This window comes from Dermacentor andersoni, chromosome 1 (genome assembly GCF_023375885.2).
Source record: "Dermacentor andersoni chromosome 1, qqDerAnde1_hic_scaffold, whole genome shotgun sequence".
Lineage (NCBI taxonomy): Eukaryota > Metazoa > Arthropoda > Arachnida > Ixodida > Ixodidae > Dermacentor > Dermacentor andersoni.
The window spans coordinates 234,145,052-234,170,128 of NC_092814.1; the positions used below are offsets into that span (position 1 = coordinate 234,145,052).

General features: G+C 47.8%; 1 pseudogene; it reads left to right on the forward strand.

Annotated features, from left to right (window-relative positions):
- LOC126547930 (sterol carrier protein 2 pseudogene) overlaps nt 1–23,442 on the forward strand; it is a 99,944-nt pseudogene extending 76,502 nt beyond the window's left edge.
- Nucleotides 23,443–25,077: the final 1,635 nt, after the last annotated feature.

A 25,077-nucleotide genomic window follows, 5' to 3' on the forward strand; every position in this document is an offset into this window, starting at 1 on the left:
GTTGCGAATGCAGCAGGTATTGGCGGCGAGGAGTTACAGAGTCGCCATCTATCGGAAGCGTCTCGCTGGCGTAGTATGAGGGATCACGCGGCGCGCTCCTCATAGGTTTTGCTGTCAGCACTCACTGAAAACACCGCGCGGGAGCTCTCCCGAAAATTTCTGTAAGTACTTTCGAAACGAGAGAAGTTTTTTACTGTCTAAATAATAATCTTCGGCAAACTGAAAGCACAGAATCGTTTACAGAGGCTATCTCTTTACCGAATACGTACAGTGAACGCCACTGTGCGCGGTCGCCGCGATTTAGTCTCCCGAACCGGCTTCTTGCGTGAAAGGTAGGCAAATGCTGAGACCAAACTATGTTAAATATGTTCTTATAGTGTTTGTATATCTAAATGGAGCGTAACAGAATGAAGCGTCAATGCAGCGATCGCACAGCTGCGCAGCGACCGCCTGCGCGTCTGCATGCTTGTCCGCGCACTGTTTCGCTTTCGCCGCGTGCGCATTTTCGCACCGTGCCATGAGCTTTAGGCCGCAGATTGAGCATTTGACAGTATACAAGCAACCATTGTTGCGTGGGCGCTATCAGAGCTGTTCAAAAATAATTTCATTGTAGAGACTTCGACGCCTACGGGGACTGATGTGCCGGACGTCGCGACGATTCAATCTTTTTTTTTTTTTTTTTTGCTAAATTCTTGGACGTTTCAATATTATTTCTCGAGTTGCGTCGCACTATATGTTTATCGGTGTTCTCAGCGTGCGATTTCCCGCTGCTTCTTTTTTTTTTGTAATCCAGTGCATTAATTCATAATACAAACATGACCATATGCCATGCTTTTTTTTTTATGTGCTTCTTACCGCTCCCTGTCCACTCCAGTGAACGTGCCAGTATCTATAGCATCGACAAGTTCATAGACCAAACCGTCATGACATTAGTCGGGCAGCGGACTCGGGCGAGCATCTCAGTGCGCGTTTTTGGAACATTGCAGACCCGGCGCCGAAGCAGAAATCTTCCTCGCGTCTGTGCTTGCTGCATAGCCGAGTTGTAGCCGATGACTGTTTGCTGGTTTTATGTTTCGCGAGCCAAGCTTCACGCAGCTTCTTGTCCTGCGGCTACATATGAATAAGGCTGACACCGGGCTCCGTTGCGTACGTCCGGCACTGCGGCACCGAGCAGTAGCCTACCATGTTGCGCACCTTCAAAGGCAGCCACTACCTATTCTACTGCTTTCAATCGTTGTAAAGGAGACACTCGAAGCGGGAAAATCTCGCCACTAAATGAGGACCGCAGCGTACGAGGGAACTTAGCTCGCTTCGGCGCTCCCGAAGCAGCCGACGCGGCCGCTATGTCCACGTGATCCCTAATAGCACGTCACGCCGACGGTGGCGCCAGCTTTTTCAGTGGTGGAGTTCGAGGTCAATACACGCTGTTTTTTCTGCGCCAAATAACACAGTGTGCTGCACGGATAACGCGTGATAAGCGCATGTGCACATCTTCTGTCAGACTGTAAGGCTTGGCAACCAATACAAATGCGGCATCGTGGCAAATACGGCTCACGTCACAAGTAAAAAAAAAATTTTATAAAGTTTTAATTAACAATTTTAGCGGCAACATTGCATTTGCAAAATTGAAGGCCGACATTCATATCTTGCCCAATAACAACTTGACTAAAATCGTCGTAGGTAATACGGCCCGCAGTATTTTGGCTGTGGGCAGCCCTGAACGAAAATTAAATTGTGTCTCAGTGACGCTGGTCTCCCCACCATATTAGAAAAACGGAAAACTCCACCTGCCTCCCTTGCGCGTGCGCCAATGTTATGACAATTACGACTTGTCTTCATTGTGATCAATAAAGCCTTGTTTTTATTTGCTGCTATACGGACAAACGTGATTACCCTAGCTGCAGTACCACCAAAAGATTGGGAACAGAATAGAGCACGCTTCGCGTCGATTCTTGGCGTCACCATAAAAAAAAAAAGGGGGACCTCGATGAAGCCCGTGCCAGCGAAACCTGTTGGTCTGCACTCGCAATGGAGAGGGTTGAGGGATCAACCTCACTGGTCCACTATTTCATATTTCTTTCGCTATTGCCATACTGGGCGCCGCCCGCAGTGCCATAGTACTGTAGGTTGTAGCACCCAAAACGATTTTGTTTAAGAAGTTTTTGTTCAGTTAACAATATGACTTTGAGTCCTCAATTCTGGAATTGAAGTGCTTACTCTATAAGTACTAATTAGGGGATTATTAATGATATAGTTATTACTTACCTGCCATATTTTTCACGCTACCGTGTTCCTAGTAATCACAGAAACAATTTCATGGAATATCAGGAAATATCCTTACAAAATTCACGTTTTTTTTTTTCAATTCTGTGCAGTTGACACAGACACTGTACTTGTGACATGAAGTCACACAATAACAACAGTTTTCTGAAACTTTCGAGGGTAAGAAGGAAAGCGTGAAACATAACGGTAGGTTTCGCAGCGGCTTCTCGGAGCGAGCGGGAGAGGGGAAGTGAAAGCGAGCTGAACATCGCGGCGCCCGCGACTATATACAGCCTGTCGAGTCATACGCCGCCAAACTCTTCGGCCGCACCGAGTCTGAAGACGATCGAGAGAATCCCATTCGCGACTTTTGACGGCCGCACTTATGCAACGTCGCTCTCAACGAACGCTTCGCCTTAAACGAAAGCGCCGGGCGCGCTCGTTGAACGTTCTCTTAATGCCCCAACCACTGGCACGCGCCGAAAGCTTCGGCGCGCGCCGACAAGCGAACGCTTCGCTTCGCGTTGGTGGGAGGAAGAGGGCACGCAACCACTAGACAGAAGCTCCGACGCGCGCCGAAGCTCGCTCCTCGGCTGCGGCGCACTGTTGCTGGACTATTCCGTCTTCATCCGTCAAAGTCCGGCCTAAAACAGCCTGCTGTAAACTAAGCTTGAAACAATAAGTTAGTGATCTGTATGTGCTTTTAGATATAAAAAACACGTTTGAATAATGAATATACACCTGCCGCAACAGTTTGTTTTTATTTTTGAAGTAACAATAGTGTACAAAATATCGACATCAGCGCTCGCGCGTCGTCTGTCTGCAAGATCGCTTTGCAAACATCTGCACGACGATGCCATATATCAAAAACTGTTGCACCATTTTATTTTTTGGTAGCTTATTGCACGGCCAACTATATAAGAATTAGGCGTGCAATGTATAACTGAAAAAAAATCTGTGTTGGAAATATTGCCACGTAGTAGTGACGGTAAATGACTAGTGCCGGCTCAATCGCAACGATAGCGGCGAGCAATGTCGGCAATCGTAGAAAATCTCATCTGCGGGTCAAGCGCGTCGGTTTGCATACGGCAGTCGTCGAAAGTTACAGCCTATTCGCTGGTGCCCGCGCGCCTTCCAGAAACTACAACACAATTCGTGTCGCGTATGCAATCAGATTAGCAAGGTTCGTCGACAACAGACAGAACCATCGATAACATTCGCGAAACTTCCGATACGTTCAGGCGCATCCTGCACCGAGCGATAACGTTTAACATTTTTTAGCCGGTGAAATACGGTAACCGGATACAGATAAAGCATCCGTGTCAATATAATTATGCTTGTTGGTGCATGAGAGAAACGTGAACAAGTGGGTTCTGAGAAAATCAGCAAAACAGAATTGAAACACCTGTAGCACTCAAAAAAAAAAAAAAAAAACTAGAATAGCTAGAATGTATGTAATTCGTATCTTGTCTCCCCCCAATTCTTGATTCTGCCAAATCTAGCCCATGGAGCACCTCTATTATTCTAGGTTGTTTTGATGCATCAACACCGCATCTGGAGGCCTTCACATTGAGTGTATTGCTACAAAACATTTTCACAGTGTAAGGGCCATGTTCTATTGTAACTGGTTTCCACATATCAAGTTTGCCTTTCTTTACATTAATGAAATGACATACCGTCAGATAATACAAGCTTGAGAATTAGAGGGTTTTAATAGGAGTCTTTCGTTGCCCTTTGCCAAGTCGTACTATTGAAGCACTTATTCGAATGTGTGGGAGCAGCTCATTTGCATAGTATAAGAAATATATAAACAGGTTATTTTCACAATTTATACACTTCGTCACCACAAAAAGAAGAATTGCAGTTTATTGTTTTCAGCCTCCTATGATGTTTTGACTGAGAAAGATATATTCAATTTGTTCTGCGAGGCACGCAATAATTGCTGTGGCATATTATTTTATTGCACAACACTGCATACAGTAGCCAGCCATTATTAAAACTCAGAAGAAATGAATAGCACAATGCATATGATCAGGCACATAGCATATTATTGCACTTTCTTAATTCATGCCAGAACGACGACCACAGGCGTCCTTCTCCAACAAGGTCAGCATCCATCGTGCCTCCTTACCATCGGGCTTCACACCCTCAGCACGTTCAACCTCAGCTTTGTGGTGTTTAAAACAACCTCAAGTGCGTCTTACGGTTCCAGGGATAAGAAAGAAGACCGTCCTGCCTACCTTGGCCTTGAAGCAAGCAGCTCTGGATTGTTTGCACACTTTCTACTTTGATCGAGTCCACATATATACGGATGGTTCTTCCACTCAGACCAGCTCCACCAGCGCAGTGGTTATACCATCACGATCACTAAGCATCCAATACAAGATTTCTCACTTGACAACATCGACCGGTTCGGAGCTTGTTGCCCTCCGAGGTGCCGTTGATTATATTAATAACCAACCGGCTAATCGGTGGGCAATATTCTGCGTTTCAAAGGCGGCCTTACAATGCCTTCTGTCATTTCTTCGTCGCGGGTCATGTGAACAACTCGTGTCGGAGATACGAGAAATGCACCATCACATGATCATGAAAGGACACGACGTCGTGTTTCAGTGGCTGCCTGGTCATTGCGGTATCTCCGGCAACGACCTCGCTGACGAAGCTGCTAGGAAAGCCCACGAAGGAGCAACCCTTGTTTCTGTACCTTTATCGCGGACCGACACAGCCCAACACTTAGGCAAGCTAGCACACTCTTTTGACATTGGAAAAGTGGCACACACCTGAATTCACTCAACATCGATTGCATTCCCTCGATCCCTCTATGCAACTGCGGCTGTTACCAGGTCTTCTGCGAAATGAGGAAACAGTGCTGTGCCGCTTACGTTTGGGCGTCGCATTCACCAGTGCATATGCATTTTTGATTGGAATGGCTGATAGCGCCGAGTGCAATGCCTGCGGTGTCGAGGAAACCATAGAACACCTAATGTGCTACTGCCCATCTTTTGAAGATGAAAGGCAAGACCTCTGCAGAGCTCTCAATCAGCTAGATGGAAAGCCGTTCACCTTGAACAAGATCTTGGGACCATGGCCTCGCATATCGCAGCTACAAAAGGCCACAAAAGCGCTGCTGCGATATTTGAAAGATACCGGATTGAGTCAGCGTCTGTGATCCAGACTGAGTGACCGCCTGATATCCCCAGTGGACTTAATTGCACGAAAGCTACTGCACTAAAATAGTATACTAGTACATACTTAAAAAGCACAATTTTATACTACGATAATAGTCAATCATTGAAATTTTTATTGTATTGCCCAGGAACAGCTAGAGAGCCTTTGTACTGGTGCACTTAACGAGCACTATGTGAGACAAAATCTAGAGAAAACATGAATGCAGTAGACAAAAAAAATGGAAGATAGAGAAACAAATAGGGAAAAAAGGAAACGCGGAAAAGTAAAAGGGAGTTAATCCTACGTGATTATCTACAGATACACAAAACACAGGAAATGAACTCTGAAGTATGTTTTGGAGTCGAGTCTTATTAGCACAATCTTGTAACAAGCCCAGGCAACGAATGTGGAATGCTACCTGGTATACTGTTGCGGCACAAACAAATGCATATGATCAAGAAGCTTTAAGGAATGTATAATGTCATGGACCACCTTATACAGGAACAAAAGGTGCAGGAACAAAGGCTCAACTGTGGTCGCCAGAATGGCAAAAGTGGTGCTTGAAGATAGACATCAATTTATTCTGAATGCGTTCAATGAGGTCAGAATTAGATTTGCTCATTGCACCCCCCTCCTACAGAGGCATACTCTAGTAGTTGGAGGCACACAGCAGAATTTCAGAAACACAACAGGTGAGTGGAAATCATGCAAAAACGGCATGCAATTCCAAGAGCGTGAGGGGCATCTTGTGTAATTATCTATGTGAAGAGAAGCTTAGCATTTTGTCGAAGTACACACCAAGATCTTTCATTTCATCGACCCTAAGGAGTGGAGCATCACGTAGGGTGTATCAAAATTTCACATGGTGCGTTTTGTGCATATAACTTAATGCCATAGTGTTGGAAGCATTTAAGAGTACTTATTGCTTCTGCACCAGTTCGAGAGTGAAAAAATGTCTTTTTGGAAGTCGATGCAGTAGTGAACACTGTTGACAGTCTGAAATAGTCTGAAAGTCTGAAATGTTGGCACACAAAGTCATGCTGTTCATTTATTAAAATGCTCTTAGCACTAACAGAAAGCGAGGAATCCCATATCGATTCAAACACCTCACGCACTGAAGAGGATAGATATAGGTCGGCAGTTAGTAACTGCACATCTAGCACCTGATTTGTGCATGGGCAATGTTCATGCTACCTTCCGAGCGCTAGAAAAGGTACTAGACTTTAGGGAACTATTGAAGATAATAATAATAATAATAATAATAATAATAATAATAATAATAATAATAATAATAATAATAATCTTAGTGGTAACTTGGCACACTAGACTAAAAAGAAGGCTGATGCCTGTCTGTTAGAGCATCTGATAACCAGCCATCTAAAGCAGGAATTTGCAGGATGCAGAAGACACTTCCTTCCCCTCCACGTGAACACACACTTTCTCAATAACACAGCACGGCACACACGCACACACTCGACAGGTGCACAACACACAGGAGTGCCAATGAAGTCTGGTTCCAAGGAAGGAGAATCCAAATCGCCAGGGGGGTGGAGAGAAAGCTCTGCATGCCAGATATAATCATGGAGTTGTGGTGTCGGGCCATACAGGCGTGATGAGGGCTCAGGCTGTGCTGACCACTTGTTCAGACGAACTGAAGAAAGATTAGTGCTGTTTAGAGAGACGTCAAACACCCTGCAGTATAGACTAGTGCAATGTTGTGTTGGTATTGCAGGGTGTGCTACTTGAGGGGTTTGAGGCAATCCTCGAAGGCTGGCATGAGCTTGTGACAACCGAAAAGACTGGAGTAAAGGGTGCGTATTGTCCGGCGCAGAACAAGCTTAAGTTTGTTAGCGTCGCGAGTTTGGTACGGGAACTATACTGATGAGCAGTACTCAAGTCGTGACAGAATGATAGAAGCGTAGAGTGCTCGGAAAACCTTAGGTCATCAGGGAAGGGATATATCCCTTCCCTGATGCCAGCATTGGTCCAACAATGGCCCAATGCTGGCAGAAATTGGTACCAATGTTGGACCAATGTTGGCATATTGGCAAAGTGCAACCCAATCCAATGTTGGCCCAGCGTTAAAGCCAAGATTGGACCAATGTTATGCCAATGCAGCAGCCATTGTGCTGCCAGCGTAGGACCAGCGTTAAAGCCAAGATTGGACCAATGTTATGCCAATGCAGCAGCCATCGTAGGACCAGCGTTAAAGCCAAGATTGGACCAATGTTATGCCAATGCAGCAGCCATCGTGCTGCCAGCGTAGGACCAGTGCTGAGCCATATCGTTCCATTATTAATGCCAGCTTTGAGCCAATGCCCTTTGCATGACGAATATTCTAGATATGCTGGCTTTAGAGCACGCACACATTCTTACCGCAAACATTTTGCTAGCGGCATTTTTTGTATCAATTGTCCCCTTACCGTCTTCCTCAATAGTAGCTAGGAAAGCTCGACAAAAAGATGTCAAGAAGCAGAAGTCATATATGCTTGCAAATAATAATAAAAGAATACTGAAATTGACGTTTATGACAATTTATTTGCGAATAAATTTTCACAAACAGGCATTTTCCGTGGACCTAGATGGGTGACGCTCGGTTATCTTCAAACAGTTTATTTACAGGCACTGCCCTCAGGATAGGAATTGGGCAAGGTGCCGAGGACGGTGGGCTGGCCAGGGGTTTCAGGGCAGGGAGCTGACGTCGGTAGGCAGGTTGGTCAGTGCTTGGATTTCGGCGGGCTGATCAGGCCCCACGAGGACCACGATAACGCCGTGGTTTCGTTGATATTGCTACCCTATCCCATAGCGACTTCACCATTACTTGGAGGAAATGCTTGCACTGTAAAATAAAAAGAAACATTATCAGAGATGTTGGTATGACAAATGTATGTGGCAGCGTTTTCATTTGAAAAATCGCCATACTGCAACAATATTATAAGTCTGATCAGAGAGTTCGAAGGGGTGAATCAAGAAACTTTCTTGCAAGAGATTTGTCAGGTAACACTTCTTAATATTTCGACATATATGGCATATCTTGTACAAGGTGCAACGTAATATTTAGAACAGACATAAAATGCACAGGATCCGTCCGCCTTGTTTACAGCCCACACCTAGTCAGCGTAGCACTTTCTAATTGAAAAATTGCAGCAAAACCTGCTACAGCACTAAAAGCTTAGTTTCAGACTGCGTAGACACAATGCGATCTTCGTGCGAAATTTTTAATGTGGAAACCGAGAAGTTCCGTCAGGAAACACTAGTAAAAGAGGCATTTATTATACGAAAAGAAAGAAATACTGTCGGCTGGAAATGATGCTTGACCTAGAACAGTGAGAAGAAGCGTGGTTCCTCGGTATCACTAGCAGGATCAGGCCGCGCGCGTGGCTTGATAAAATCATAGTCCTGGAATTTGGGTGAAATTCACAGAGATTTACACGTGGTTCTACTCCGGGCACTATTCAAAGGCTGCAAATAAAAAGAGCTATGTTATAGGCACTCTACATTAGCCAGGCCTGTTTCAGTAATATATATACCGCGTGATATTGCTTGGGTGATATTGCTCCTTATAAAACTTATAACATGCACAAAACAAATGCACTCACCATTGTAAGATTCATGCTCCATGCGATGTGTATCCGAGTTCATCCCACATTGAAGACGGTGGCCACGAGCGCCGACTTTCTTTCTGGTTGTTGTATCGCCTATATTAATTCTAACACTCACGAAAATTCGTGGCCACTTTGCTGTGTATTTCAAGATGCAGGCTTCTCAGTAGGAATGACGACCGCAAGCGAGCATTTTTCACGATAGGAGTGCGCTGACAAACACGGACAAGACGGCAAGCACTCAGGCGGTGTTGCACCCAGTCGGCGTGCTAGCGATGCATTGAAGGAAAGAGTGAAAGGAAAGGGTGAATGAAGAAAACGGTGTAAACGCCACTTTCCCCCACTGGACCTAGCCCGACCGCGTTCCTTCGGCGGCAGCGACGGAGGGAGACACGGAGGACAATAGTGACCCCACTGCTTTTCCCCGTATTCCGAGAGCAGCCAATTCGACACAGCAGCTTATAGCTGCCTGAGTGCTTGGCTGATAGCTTTGAACAGGCTCACGTGGGTGTGTGGAGGAGAGGCGAGTGGGGGCTTGAGGACGAAAAGTTAGGCGGAAAAAAAAAATCCGGAATGCGCCGTGCCAACTACAGGCAAAGACAAGAGGAAAAGCCAAAACGTGCAATAATTTTTTTTTTCTGTCAGGGGCATTCATACAAGGAGCTTACTAAACATGCACAAAAAAACAAATATATTGGAATAGGAGCATGATGATTATGTCACCTCAACACGCCATGCATGCTAAACAAACAAGCAAAAGTTTCACTAATACATATGCGCTCCATCTCGATGCAATATAAAACGGTTCCATCAACTCTGTGGCACTGTAATGATCGATTCCCCTCGGAATCCTGATCATCCAATGCCGCGGAGCGTACATGCAAAATATACAATGCGCAGACAAATTCGCAATACCGTTGCTTCTTATGGAAAGCTCATGTTCACATGCACGATCAATAAAGCAGCGGCTAATTTTATGCGACTTCCCCTGCTTGCTACGTGGTGCACTGGCTTTTCTCTTTAGGGGGCGCATTTCGCTGAACGCGAAGTACAAAAATGGCGGTGTACCATGCATGGAGTTGACACGGGAGAGCATATTTCTGGTTCCTGCGCAGTGTGCCTGTGATCAGTGCATTAGTTTTCAAAACACGTTATTCAATATCAGCAAGTCGTAGAGCACTAAAAACCGACAATGGGAAAATTGGCTTATTACGGGCCAATGTCCTCCAATGAAAGCCAACTATTAACCCATATTGGCAAATCCGTTCGAAAGTCGGTCCAATAATTCCCGCCTTGTTGAACGGCAGTGCCAATATTGTTTACTCACTGTGTAATGTGGGCCAACATTGGATGTCTATCAGAATGGCACAGCCAATATTGTTTACTGACTGTGTATTGTGGGCCAACGTTGGATCTCTATCAGAATGGCACAGCCAATATTCGCGCTACGCTGTTAACCTTAGGCCATCATTGGGCCAGGATTCAGAATGGCACTGCCAATATTGGAACCACGCTGTTAATCTTGGGCCGTCATTGGGCCAGGAAGTGCCAATATGTTTCCAACGTTGGCCCGACCTGACGTGCCGCCTGGGGGAGACACGGGACACAAACCCAAGAAAGGGCCGGTGCTTACATACAGTGCTGGTGACATATGTGGAAAAGTTGAGAGAACAGCTAAATGCTACACCCAGAATGAGAAGGGCCCGAACAGTCTTTATAGAAGTGCCTCCAAGGAAGAAGGTTGGACGTGCAGCAGTTTCGTTGTGGCTGATACGCATGGCAGCACTTTTTATGGTGCAACTACAAAGTTTGATATTGTAGGCCCAGTCGTTCACCTTTACGGAATGTATTTATTGTAAGCACATATGAGGAGTTTTTTTTCGAAATGAGCCAAATCCACAAACCGAAACTGGGTCAGATAAAACGGTAATGACAAGAAAAACTAGGCAACTTTCTCATAGAAAAACCGTTGCAACGAAATGGGTCAAATAACGCCAGGCGAACGTGTTCGCAGATCGTATTTCGTATCGAAATTGAGCCAGATCCAGCTGTTGCACGGATCAAAATGAGCCAAATCCATTTGCCCAATAGGAGAGCGCTTTTGGCATGACGTCATTTAGCCATCGCTGCCTCCTTGTCAGTTCCCGCCAAGGAGTTGGTTCCCGCCTGACAGCTCAGAGTGTTTCGTTCGTGTTTTCGCGAGTTCTTCGCTTTTCTGATATCGTTGTTCATGGATTCGGATGGCAATGAAGAGATCGGCGAAAGATCTATCCCTAGACGTCGACGGCGAAGTGAAAAAAAGCCGCATCACCACCGTAAAAGCAAGAATGCGCCGTTGCCAAAATGTAAACACGCGAAAAAGACTCTCAGGTGTGCGCTTGTGACAGAAGCATCCACTAAACGTTTCAAGGAGAAGTTTTACGAACTGTGTAGCATGGAACAAAAGGCGTTCGTTTTGATGTACTGCACGCCAACAGCCGTAAAACGTAGGAGAGGAAAAGAAGCGGAACCTCGTCGGAGCCTTGCTGTTGTTTACAAGGTACGGATAGAAAATGGCCAAGAGATTCGTGTTTGTCGCGATATGTTTTGCGCAGTGCTTGATATTAGTCACAGCACAGTTACTCGCTATATAAAGCACAAGCATGAAAAAGGTGAAGTGAAAGCCGACAGTCGTGGAGGTGACCAGAAGATCAAGCGCTACGGTCGAAAGCGATCAGCTGTTGTGGGTTTCATTAAGCGACTTCGGGCAAGAGAGTCGCACTACAACCGTAAGAAGACAAAAAAGTTATACCTTCCAAGTGAGCTGAAGAGCATCCGAAACCTGTGGCAGATTTATAACCAACAAGCACCCGAAGATGTGAGGGTGAAGTATGGCTTCTTTCACCACATTTTTCGAGCGACGTTCAATCTTTCGTTCAGAACACCGAGGACAGACGTTTGCTCTGTGTGCCTGAAAAATGCGTATGAGATGAAAACTTGTGGAGATGTTTCACAGAAGCAGCGTGTCATAACAGAGCAACGTGTACACAAGTTGAAGTATAAGGCTTTTTATTCCCTGCTGCGTGAGAAGAGGGAAGACTTGAAAACTTTCTCATTTGATTGCCAACAAAATCAAGTGCTCCCCAAAGTTCCGGACCAGGAAGCCTACTACAGCCGCCAGCTCTATCAGTACCAACTCTGCGTGGTGGAAAACCAGGCAGATGGATCAATGCCCAAAGAGGCCATCCATTCCTACACATGGAGCGAAGATGAAAGCTCCAAAGGAAGCAACCAAGTAGCCAGTGCGGTACATAATACACTTCGAAGCGCTAACTTCGAAGGAATTAGAGAGGTGCGGTTAGTAGCCGATGGCTGTGCTGGACAAAACAAGAACAGTACTGTGCTTTGCATGCTTCTTTGGTGGCTCCAGAATGAGGCTCCAGCAGGTGTCTCAGTAGTTTCCCTTGTGTTTCCTGTCACAGGACACAGTTTTTTACCCCCAGACAGGGTATTTGGCAGAATTGAAAAAGATGTTAGACGACACGATTAAATCCTGAATCCACAAAGCTACCAAAGGATTTTTTCAAATCACGGCACTGTGTTAGAGCTTGGAAAACATTGGCATGCGTACGACTGGAAGGCCTACTGCACGGCGGTGATGAAGTCGACATCCAGCTTGCCGTTCAAGATAACCGAAACGAAGGTCTTCTACATTCAAAGAAATGCAGCTGGTAGGATTCCTCAAATTAGAGCAGAGCCTCACTATAAAGTTTCTGTGTCAAATTTCGTGTCAGTGCTAAAAAGGGGAAGGTCCCTTGCACAAGCACCCATAAGATGTGCACTGTACGCACACCACGTCAACGAAATGAAAGTCAGAGATGTGACCAGCCTTCTTGTGAAGCATTTCGGAAATTCCTGGCAAGACAATGAAGAGCTTGCGTACTTCGTTAGTGTCTTCAGGCGCGCCCAAGGAAATGATCCTGCGGAAGAATTAGAAGAGAGCTGCTTATGCTGCCAAGAAGACGCACCTGCTCTTCAAGTATAGTTCTATTGTTCTTGAAGCACAGCAAAGCCCTGCTGCCAATGTTATTATAGCTTTTCTGTCATTATTACATGATGCCATTCTGGAAAGCCAATTTTAATAAAGTTTTCATAACAATACCGCCTAAAATCCAGTGTTTCAATTCAATACGAGCCAAATCCAGAGTTCTCACCCTAATATTGGGCATATCTGCCGCATAATTTTTCATTACTTGTGGTCGTAAACTTGCCCTAGCCGACATGTAAAGCATATCATATAATAGCTTTGCTAGCGTTGCATTTAGGTCCGGTAACAAATTTTTGCTTTTTTCTCAACTTTTGTTTACGTGGATTTGACCCATTTCGAAAAAAAACTCCTCATATGCTGTGCATCGGCATATTGTTGTTGTGGAAGCGTTAACTTGTTAATCAAACACATTCTGGGCAGATGCATTAGTAACTTGGTTTTGAGTACATCTTTGTCCTGACTACAATTTATAGTATCGCAGCAAGAAACATTTTAGTAGAGGCTGAAGGGATTCCAGCAGTTTAAGCATACTGACTGCACAAAACACTGATGACACCTCTTCACCTTCCCCACAATGCACTCACACCATCTACACTTTCCATAAGCAAAAAGTGAGATAAAAATTCAATTACAGTTTCATTGACTCAGTACTTGCTGCTTCTGAAGCGGGCATCGAAGCAATCGTGGTATACGCTGCTACATGCATAGGTCTTGCATGATGCAGGTCCTGCTATGCACTGCACACAGGGCACACGTTGCAAACAGATGATTTCTTTTTGCAGTGCTCAACTATAACGACACACTGACTCAAATATGACTGTGTTGCCACGTATGCTTCAGTGCGTCAGTGTTCTTAATTGCTACTCGAGCGATTTATCCCCAACTAGCCCAAAAGACGGTCGCACTTGAAAGAAGTGAGTGAATGAGTACAGTGAACTTGTACTGAACTGGATTCACATGCCGAATAAAAGAGCGCAGTGTCATCTGAAACAGGCGGCACGGCTGGTTATGTAAGTACTTCCAATAGTTCGGCTACTAGTGTAGTTCGCTTTCGGAAGTTATCTTTACCACTGGAAACAGCGCAGAGCTTGCCCCTTAAACTTGAGTCAACCGACACCACACGAAACACGCCGCGTTTGACCAACCCAACTTCCACACGGTTCATTCACCACATCACAGGTCACACGAAGTCAAGAGTGCCATATTTTAAATCACTGCAGCACCAAACGGACCTGAAAATTCATTTCCTTCGACAGATTTCTCAGGTGAGTTCGTTCACTCGCCAGTTACGAACTCGATGGACGCGCTAGGCCTACGCGTAACGTAAACAACATCGGCGATAGGCGAGTGTTGATTATCCAGACTTCGGAGCTCGTAAACGTGTTTCCATTCGTTTTGAGCACAACAAAATGCACATACAACAAGCACAGACGTTGCGGCAATCGTGATTCGGTTGGCTGTTTTAGCAGACGATCGTACCGAGCCCGGCGGAACCCAGTGGGCAGGTTGGATAAGTCGGCGTCGTTCGAAGTCGCTTCGGATCCACGTCGCACTGCCACAACCCACGGTCGTCGGTCGGTCGGTCGTGTCGTTGTCGGCCTACTATTACAACACTGTCTTTCAGGAAGACTGTCGCGCGCGTCGTGCGTCCAAAAAGCTCGGACGATCGTTGGTGCCAGGCGCCTTCGTATGGTCGGCCATTACAGGCCTAGCAGCCGGAGGCTCCGCAGCCTTCGATTGGTTGACGCCTGCGAGGCGTCGCAGCCTCTCATTGGTGCACGCCGGCGCAGCTTCGCCGCGCGTCGGCAAACTTCTAGCATCGGCAGTAGACATAATCGCTGCGCGACGTTCCGCTTCGCCGAGTTCCCGACCGACGCTTTGACGCATTTGACCCTTCGGCGCGCGCCGAAGCTTTCCAGCGCGTGCCAGTGGTTGGGGCATTACTGCTGTCTTTGTTCGTCTTCGGTGCGCGTTCTGAACGGAAGAGGGACCCAAGAGCCTCAACGCCTTACAACGCCTTACTGTATGTTTAGCGACTCCTGCTCCCAGCATGAACGCACAGCACGAGCGCACCCCACATGAAACATTCCGCTAAGGCGAATAGTTTAGCGAACATTTTGCGAATTAAATTTTTTAGCCCGCACATTCGTGCAATTATTTCATGGGGTGTTGATAGAGCTGCAGCCGTCAATTCTGCGGCGCAACGCATCGGGTACATGAGCTCGGGCTACTGGATACTGGAGCATTCTTTGCCATTTGCGCCCAGTCAAGCCGGCGGAAAAAGGGGTATCTTCAGGCGTATGACACCGCCCCCCCTCCCACTGACCCCTTGCACCCGGGGCCCCCCGGCCCCCCTTGTTGCTACGTCACTGCCCTCCTACTAAGTATTTGTTTCCATGTCGCGCTAATATATACCGCTTAGACGTGAACCGACTCGCCAAGCAACATATTCTACAGGGTGATCATGTTTAATTACACCCTTCGACCGCGTCGGCATCGACCTATACGGCCCGCTTCCCATGACACCAGACGGCAATCGGTGGATTGTAGTTGATGTTGACCACTTGACACGGTACGCCGAAACTGCTGCTTTACCAAGTGCTACAGCGCGAGATGTAGCCTCTTTCGTCCTACATCGCTTTGTGCTTCGACACGGCGCACCTCGAGAACTCCTCAGCGATCGAGGTCGCGCCTTCCTCTCCGAAGTCGTCGAAAGTTTGCTTTCGGAATGCCACATTATTCATCGGACAAGCACGGCATACCATCCCCAGACTAACGGGCTCACAGAGCGATTTAATCGCACACTTGGTGATATGTTCTCGATGTATACGTGGCATCTGATCATGGTAACTGGGACCGCATCCTTCCATTCATCACGTTCGCGTACAACACTGCGATCCAGGCCACTACGGGATTTTCACCTTTCTTCCTCCTGTATGGCCGCAAGCCTACGCATACCATATACACGCTCCTTCCATACCATCCTGACGCCTCCGAGTGTCTACCTGTGTCCGACGTCGCCCGATAAGCCGCAGAATGCCGCCAGCTAGCGCGCTCCTTTACGGCATGAGCAACAGCAGCGCCAGAAATAAAACCCAACCGACTCGCTTCCAAACACCACCTACGCTCCAGGCGTTCTTGTGTGGCTGTCTGTCCTTTTCCAAACGCCGGGGTTTTCCTCGAAACTCGTACCAAAATTCAAAGCGCCTTACCGAGTCTTGGAGCGAACATCCCCGGTGAATTTTCTCATTGAGCCACTGTCACCAAATGACGACTTGCGCCGGCGTAGACGTGACATTGTCCACGTCTCGCGTCTCAAGCCCTACCACGACCCTCTCCCTCCCGATTCTTAAGGCGCCAGAATGGCTCTTTTTGTCCGGGGGGAGATTGTGAAGAAGAAGACGCGTCTCGCGGCACAGCCGCATCGCCAATGCGCGGCTCGTCTCGGCTCGCGCTGCTGATTGCTGGCGTCTTTTTGGACAGTGCTTCGGGCTGTCTCGCCGTTTCCGGTCGCTGTGCCTTTGCATAGGGAGCCGCAAAAAAACCTTTTTACAAAGCCTAAATAAGACTCCTAAGACTAATGAAGGATAAGGAAGCATAATTGAGATTAATTACGATTAAGTTAGTAAGGACAATTACGATTAGTTGGAGATAATTAGGGATATTAAGGTTATTTACGACTAATTAAATATGGATTAATTAGTCCAACCAAGAATAAGTAAGGATAGATAATTAGACGGTACGTATATTAATTAAGTGTACTTAAGATTGCTTAAGCATACTCAATATGAATTACGATTACATTACTTAATCCCTATCATGATTAATAAAGGTAATAAAGATTAATTCATATTACAGCTAGTACTTAAACGTAATACAGAGCAACTGTGATAGCACTAATTTCGACCAATAAGATTAATTCCGACTAATTCAGTTCACCAGTTAGGTAATTGCAGTAGGTCATTGCACTACTTGCAGCAAATTGCGTCATCCTCGACAAAGTGAGCCGTGGTGTGCGTAACCTAAACCACCTAGGTGGTGTTGGCGTAACTCGGCCACTCACGTGAGTGCAGGACGAGGCGACTGGAAACAATGCCTATACATTACCTTACAAATCCCACTATATATATAAATATATATATATATATATATATATATATATATATATATATATATATATATATATAGAGAGAGAGAGAGAGAGAGAGAGAGTTGCAGTAATTTGTTTTTTTTCTTGAGTCATGTGCGCGTCCGCAGAGCCAGGTCATCGTGCCTGTGAGTTATTGTGCGGTTGTATGTGTAAATCACAAACAAAAAAAAGGCAGCGGTATTGTTTCTTTGTTTGCTTGTTTTAGTGGTAGTTTTTACAAGTTGACCTGCGGGGGGCAGCGTTTGGCAGCGCTTTTGTTTCTTGGAACAAATACTAAGCGTAGCTTTTGCGTGCCACGGCTTCGCATTTTCGCCCAGATGCCGGATGAGGAAAAGTAGCAAAATAAGTCAACTTGAACGCGCGCTCAGTTGTGCATTTCATCTTATCTGCTCTAAATAATGACACGTGTACTTGTTTATCTTTATCGGGAGACTATGTTTCACCGCCTAACATATGTTATCGCACAGAGCAGGATGCACCTGCATGTGCCGGAAGTTTCTGTAATGTTATCGATGGTTCCATCCGCTGTCTGTGACCGAACCTTGTGTAATCTGATTGCACGTATGCACGACTCGAATAATGCAGAACTTTCTGGAAGACACGTGGGTCCCAGCGCCGTGATCATGCTCTGCGATCCGCTTGCTCTGCCTCAGTATGCGTGTAGCACTGAATTATACCGCTAGTCATGTTTCCTTGTGCACAGCGCGCAAAATCTTGCGCTGCGCGAACGAGACAACAGCTCGCACGCGACGCCGTCAGCGGAAGTGCGTAGCGCCGAAAAAAAAAAGTGAGGAGCAAAAAGACAATATGAAGGCTTTCCTGTGATGTATGCGCCACGCGATCCCCGAGGTTCGGTGTGAGAGAACGCAGGGCAGGAATTTCACTTGCGTAGGCTAGACTGGGCGAGTGGAGAGAGCGTCTTGCTTGGCAGTGGAGCCCGCCTGCTGAAATCATGGGTTCGCGGCACTGAGATATTTCTATCTCGGCTATTAATGAGCCGATTTGAAAAATCTTTGCGGTAGAACGCTCCCTAGAGGAGACGTAACGACTTCCAGCGTATAACCGAAATTTGCTATGAGGCCTGGTGAGGGGCCCTTTAAGTGTAGCCTCTTTTTGTGTGCACAGGTTCGCCCAATAAAAGTTAATTTCGTCTTCCACAGTATTGCTACTGTGTTCTTTATACGTCACTACCACGTGACAATAAGGTGTTTATGCTTTCCCTTCCGCAGCTTAAACTAATGCGTATGAAAGCGCGGGACTTTCTTCAGAAGCGCTCTTGCTTGTGCGCCCTTTGCTTCCGTAGTAGAGTGTATACCAGAATACTCCTTGGCTTCCCTTTCATTGCCATAGAAACTGTGGCACAATGGAAATGTTTTGCCCGCCAGTTCTTTGCACGCCTATCGTACTTCGCTTTGCGCGCTCCGTCACGCCACGCTGTTTACGAAAGGGAGAGGTTCATCTTTGTTGAACAAACCTAAGCTGCCCGGAACTGAATGAATATAGGAATTTCTTCGATTTCTACACTGCAGTGGAACTATATACGTAGAATTGCGGATACTCGGCACATTGTTGACTCGGTACTCATACTCGGTAATTATTGAGCTTGCTCATCTTACATTGCTGAATGCTGAAGAGGAAAATTAGTGCAACAAAAAAATCATTGGCGATTACGATGCTCCCTAACGCGCAATTTGAACGCAGCTCTATACGTGCTTTCATTTCGCGATATATTGGCTGGCGCGGACAATCTGTCTCGTGCGGCACGTTGCAAGCGGAGCGAAGTGTGGCGCTACTACCTCAGAAATCGGAGGATCGCCAGAGGCAGCGCGTGGGTGACACGTGGGTGCTATTCACAGCAACAGCCGCAAACAGACCTCCGCTTATGCAGCGCTTTTTTACCATATCTGGACGTTGTTATGTTCGACCTGCGGGGGCTGGCGATCTTCGGCGAAGCGACTGTCGAAACCTGCCCGGCCCGCTGCGGCGACTCGCTTTGTAAGGACGACTACGCGCCGCGTCCCCAACCGAACGGCGCCGGGATGTCTAGACGCAGTCGGCGGACCAGTGGACCAGGAGTTAGTGGATTCGCCGTCACCGTCACGGTTTGTTTGGAACGGGGGACTCCTGGAAGAAGGTGTTTTGCGGCGCCGTCTCACGGGCCTTAGACGACGTCAGTCAATGGACAGACGCGGCGGCCACTGTCTGCGGGGTCAACTCTGGGATCAAGAGGCGTCTGCTCAGGGCAAGACCCGTGTCTGTGAAAACCCCCTCACCTCGGTGTGGTCAGTGAAACCTGTGCGGAAGTGAGTGTGTAAACCCTCCCCCTCAAAGGCGGGTAGGCTACGATGAGTTTGGACGCTCCGAATTGGTCAAAGGTTGAACGGCCGTTTTCCCTCACCAAGGGATCTAGGGAGGACATAGTGTTTATAAGTAGCCGTTGTCGGCTCTTCAGTGTGCATTCTCTTTCAGTCATGCTAGACTGATGAACTGCAACGTTCTCATGTAGATACCGTAAATAAATCCCATATTCCTCGTTCTCGATGAGAAGCAGTCCTTCCCTTCAACAACGTCCTCAGCGTGGATGAGTTGGACGACGGCATGGGCCAGCTACCATCTATTTCATGCCCAACCCCAAATATTACAACGCGCTCGCCGCATGCCTTATCGATGGCGTCATTGGTGAACAGACGACGCGCGCTACTCTGGCGCCATCTCGTAGCGATCGTCGCCGCAAAACGTCTTTCCCGGCACTGCGCTTCTCACGCTTTCGCCATACTCTCCTCCTCCGCATTCCTCCTCGCGCTCTCTTCGCTATCGCCGTCCTTCATCCCCCGCTACGCTCCAGGTTCGATCTTTCATCCTTCGCTGTGCTCGTTCCCTCGGTTACGCCGAGGTACGCCAGTGCTAAACGCACTAATGACCCCTTGAGCTGCGCTCTAAAACACAACGCACGCAGGAAGGGAAGATAAAGACAAGCGCTTGTCTTTGCCTTGCCTTCTTGTGAGCGTTTATTTGTTGCGCTAATTTGTCATGCTTACACTTTCTATGTGCGATGTTTTTTTGTTGCGCTAATTTGCCGCTTCGGCAAGGGGAAATCTCTGGTGCTATATTTAAAGATGAAAACTGGGGAGAAATCGGGGTTATGTTGTCTACAGTCCAAAGTTCGGGATTTTTCTGGTAAATTTCACAAACGATTACCACCGACAATGGTCGACTTTAGGAGACAGACGCTTTATTTAAATAAGCGAAATCACTGATGCGAACAAACATGTAATGGCAATGAAAGTCGCTCGCAAGTGATGTGAAGAACTTTTCAAATTCTCCCTATCAGGCATTAGTTACACTTTTAAAAGAAACTACATAAAATTGAATAGCAGTTGGAAACGTTTTTTGGCGATCCCCTGTTTGTTCCCTACACATTTTTTATCAAAAGAAAAGAATGAATTCAGAGCCATTCGATTCTGAGAAGGGGGATGACCAGCGGAGCTGTATATATGGGGATAAATATGTTGATAATAAATATGTTGATTGAAAACAAGACATGCCACAATGATTTTCGTTTTTTCACGATTTCTTGTTGTTTTATTAAATTGCATACTCAATACTTATCTTATTTTTAACCTTCTTTTGTTTGCTTTTTTTTTTATTTATTATTTGGTCACCAAGGTGACTATCGCTTTATCATCGCTATGATATACGGCCAGTGGCTCTGTGGCGACACTCCAAAGGTTCTTGGCCAATGTGAGGTCTATATGCAACCCATGACGCGTCGTGGACAAACTGATGTATGTGTAACATTGAATGCCGAACCTTTCCAAGAGAAAGGCCACGAACCACTTTCCATCTGGCCGGGACACATGTTTGCAATTGCTAGTAAGTGCAGCGGAGGCGCCGGACATTTCTGCGCAGGCGCGAGTGAGAACGGGTGCGAGAGAGAAAATCTGAGGGCTTTTGCTCCTTGAATATCTGACTTTGCCTAGACACTACGGAGGAGTAGTTTCTTTGCTCACGTTGTATGCGTTTGTCTCCTAGGCGTACCGGAATTGCGGAGTGCGGTCGAGTTTGTTTACGCTCCGACGCTGGCTGCCCGCGCGGTGAGGCAGTGGGCACGGACGCCCCATTTGGGGATCGCTGTGTCTGAAGGTACGTCAGACAGACTTTCTCGCGCCTGCGGCGCTGGTGCTGAGTCAGTGATGTCGGATTAAACCTTGCTTACCTTTTACGGCGCTCTACCTTCAAAAAGACATGACTGATTTTTCCGGGGGAGCAGTGGGGGCCGTAGTAGAGGCCCGGCCTGCTCTCCTGGTGCAGTATCTTCGCTCTTGACAGGCTTTTCGTAGGCTGCTGTCCGCGACGTTTCAGGAGCATTTTTGAGAGGTCCCCTTTGAGCGAAATAAACGCACAGCGCCTTAGCAACCGCGGTTGAACGCCACTGCCTGATGTCACGCCGTGAGAATTGTTGGCTTTCCGTATAATACCGATGCCTCGCGGTCCCCTTTGATCGCGATAGGGCGCGATGCGTATCGAACTTCTTGATCGCGATCGACAATTATCGCTGCAACATGATCCAACAACGATCCGGATCGAATTTGGGCACCTATCGTCTTGCTGAGCTCGAGCCCACTTGAGTGGGTCCAAAGCGCTTATCAAGTATGCTGTAAACATCGTAATAGAAAACTCTTATTTTCCACAAAATATTTTTTCGTTTGCCGTTGTGGGTAATACTATCATCGTCTACAACTCTCAGGACACATAGTCGCCATTGTCTGGATTCGGATGGAGCAATATCACGACCGAAAATTACCGCGTAGCAGCACTTGATCCGGATCGAGCTCAATGCGGATAGGGCCTGACTGCGATCAAAACTGACCGTGTGACAGCGGCAATACTTTTGGGCGCCTCCTTGCAGGACCATGGCAGCGGAGCGCGCCGGCCGCCGGGTGTTCGTGGTGGGTGTGGGCATGACCAAGTTCGCCAAGCCAGGCGACAAGAAGCGTGACTACCCAGCATTTGCCAAGGAGGCCGTGACAGCGGCACTGCAGGACTGCCGTATGGAGTACGTCGACGTGCAGCAGGCCTGCTGTGGTTACGTGTACGGCGACTCGACATGCGGCCAGCGCTGTCTCTACGACCTGGGGATGACGGGCATCCCTGTGTACAACGTCAACAACAACTGCTCGACCGGTTCGACGGCGCTGCTGTTGGCCAAGCAGCTGGTCGAGGGCGGCCTGTCCGACGTGGTGCTGGCGCTAGGCTTCGAGAAGATGGACCGCGGCTCACTCACCTCCAAGTACCGTGACCGCGCCGACCCCGTCGAGAAACACATTAAGGTGCTGGCTGCCACGCACGGCCTAGCGCTGGCGCCCATGGCCGCGCAGATGTTCGGCGCTGCTGGGATGGAGCACATGGCCAAGTACGGCAGCACACGCGAGCACTTGGCCAAGATCGCCCAAAAGAACCACCGTCACTCGGTGAACAATCCCCACGCGCAGTTCCGAGACGAATATACGCTGCAGGAGATCCTCGAGTCTCCCATGGTGTCTGGGCCGCTCACCAAGTTGCAGTGTTGCCCGACGTCGGACGGCGCGGCGGCCGCCATTCTGGTGAGCGAGGCTGTGGTGAGGCGGCTGCACCTCGAGGCGCAGGCCGTCGAAGTGCTCAGCATGGAGATGGCCACCGACCTGCCTTCTGCATTTTCCGACAACTCGTGCATCGAAATGGTGGGCTTCGGCATGACGCACAAGGCAGCCCAGCAAGCGTTCCGGCGTGCGGGCCTCACTCCCAACGACGTGCAGGTGATCGAGCTGCACGACTGCTTCTCGACCAACGAGCTACTGGCGTACGAGGCGCTCGGCCTCTGCCCCGTGGGCAAGGCGGCGGAGCTAGTGGACCGCGGCGACAACACGTACGGCGGCAAGTACGTGGTGAACCCGAGCGGCGGCCTCATCTCCAGGGGCCACCCACTTGGCGCCACGGGGTTGGCACAGTGCGCTGAGCTCTGCTGGCAGCTACGCGGCGTGGCCGGCCCGCGCCAGGTGCCCGGGGCCCGCGTCGCGCTGCAGCACAACATCGGCGTGGGCGGCGCGGTCGTGGTCGCCCTGTACCGCCTCGGCTTTCCCAGGGCCGCCCTCTGAGCGCTGACTGTACTGTAAAAATACTATGCTACGGTATGCTTGGGCCACGGCTGTTCTTCCCCAGTCCGCTAGCACAATAAAAGAGGCTTTAACACTGTTGCTACTGTTGTACTGTATGCGAGGGCCGCTGCTGGCAAGCGCCGACATGTCGTTCACGACATTTGAAGCGTCTGTGATATCGTGACTTGGCAGTTTTGGTACACTTGCTTTGGTCTTCTGAGCGGACCGCAAGGAAAAAGGTGGACAGCCACTGACAGCACCCTGCCGCGTGTTTGATACAAAGAAGCCAAAAGGTGTTTCGCTGTAGTAGTAATTACTTTATTTTAATAAATAGATGGAGAAATAAAGGAAATGGAAATGGGGTGAAGTTACTAGTGACGCGTAAGCACCCAGTTAGATTTAGTCTATAGGGGACGCAACGCATTGGGGCCCCTAGCACTTGGGTGCGTTTGCGTTTGCGTACGCAATCAGAAACACGTGATATGTTAGCGACCCCAAACGCAAGCCGCACTGAGGTCGCATGCGCTCGCAGCACTATCAACGTCTGATCGTTGCTGCGTTATCATATTTTTTAAATATGAAATCAGGCATATGAAGTAAAGTACATTAAACTGTTTTCATTAAAAGTAGTTAATATATATAAAGACGATGTCTGTCGACACTAGGCAAAATATTTATAAGATTATCTGCGCGCCCACGTTACGGCTGAGGCCGAGCCGAAGCAATCCAAACATACGTTTGGTAAAGTGTAGTTAGACGTTTCGTGCAGCATAATCCGTTGTGGTCTGTGTTTTGTTTATTTAGAGCCTCCTGCATGCCATGTTCTCTGTCTGTGTGGTGGGATGGGGGGCTTGCATGGGCGGCTTGTGCCGGCTGGTTTCGCTTCTCGTAAATTCTCGTACACCGCGAGAGTCACGTGGGTAGCGTGACTTCTTAGTATGGTCCTTAGAATATTGGCTAGTTTACCATCCGCGCGCCGCTCCGTATGGAACGTGCGCGACGCTTTTTGAATGAAAGCACAAACGGCACTGCAAGCAGTCCTATACTGTAGTCAAGCGTCAAGCGGAAAGTCAAGAGAGGCTGAAATAATCTCATGGGTGGCGGCAATGGAAAAGAAACTTGCCATGGGTAACTACTTAAGAGGAAAACACGAAATCAGGAAAGAAACAATTTATGATAACTCAAAGGGAAGCTCATTACTTTTCGAAGCGAGATCGGGATGCCTTAGAACACGCACCTATAAAGCGAGATATAAGAAAAAATAAGAAGCATGTGCTTGCTGCGGTAAAGCTAGGAAAACGGTGGAGCATGTTTTATTAGAATGTAAAGACGTCTGCCCAGCGGTCGATTTAGGCACCGCTGGCCTCCTTGAAGCCCTTGGGTTCAGCGAGAGCAGTGGAAAAGTAAACATGTACGCAGTAGGGATTAGTAAGAGGTGGTTGGAGGATTAGTGGAAGAAAAGTAATGAAACGACAAAAAACGGAGACGTACAATAGCAAAGTTCACAATAGGTGATCAGAAAATCTGGTCGTGGGAGTTGATAGAGTTATTTTTTTCTTTTTTTCTTGTTTAACCTAGGTAGGACATTAGGCAGTATCATAGCAAGAGCTTGGTGGCGCAACCCACCGCCCCGTTCCAAAGGGGACGCTCATAACATCCATTCATCCATGTAGTGCTCCCGCAGTGAGCAGAGTTTCGCGTAACTTTTCCGGTGCCGCTCGCATGGATGGAAGG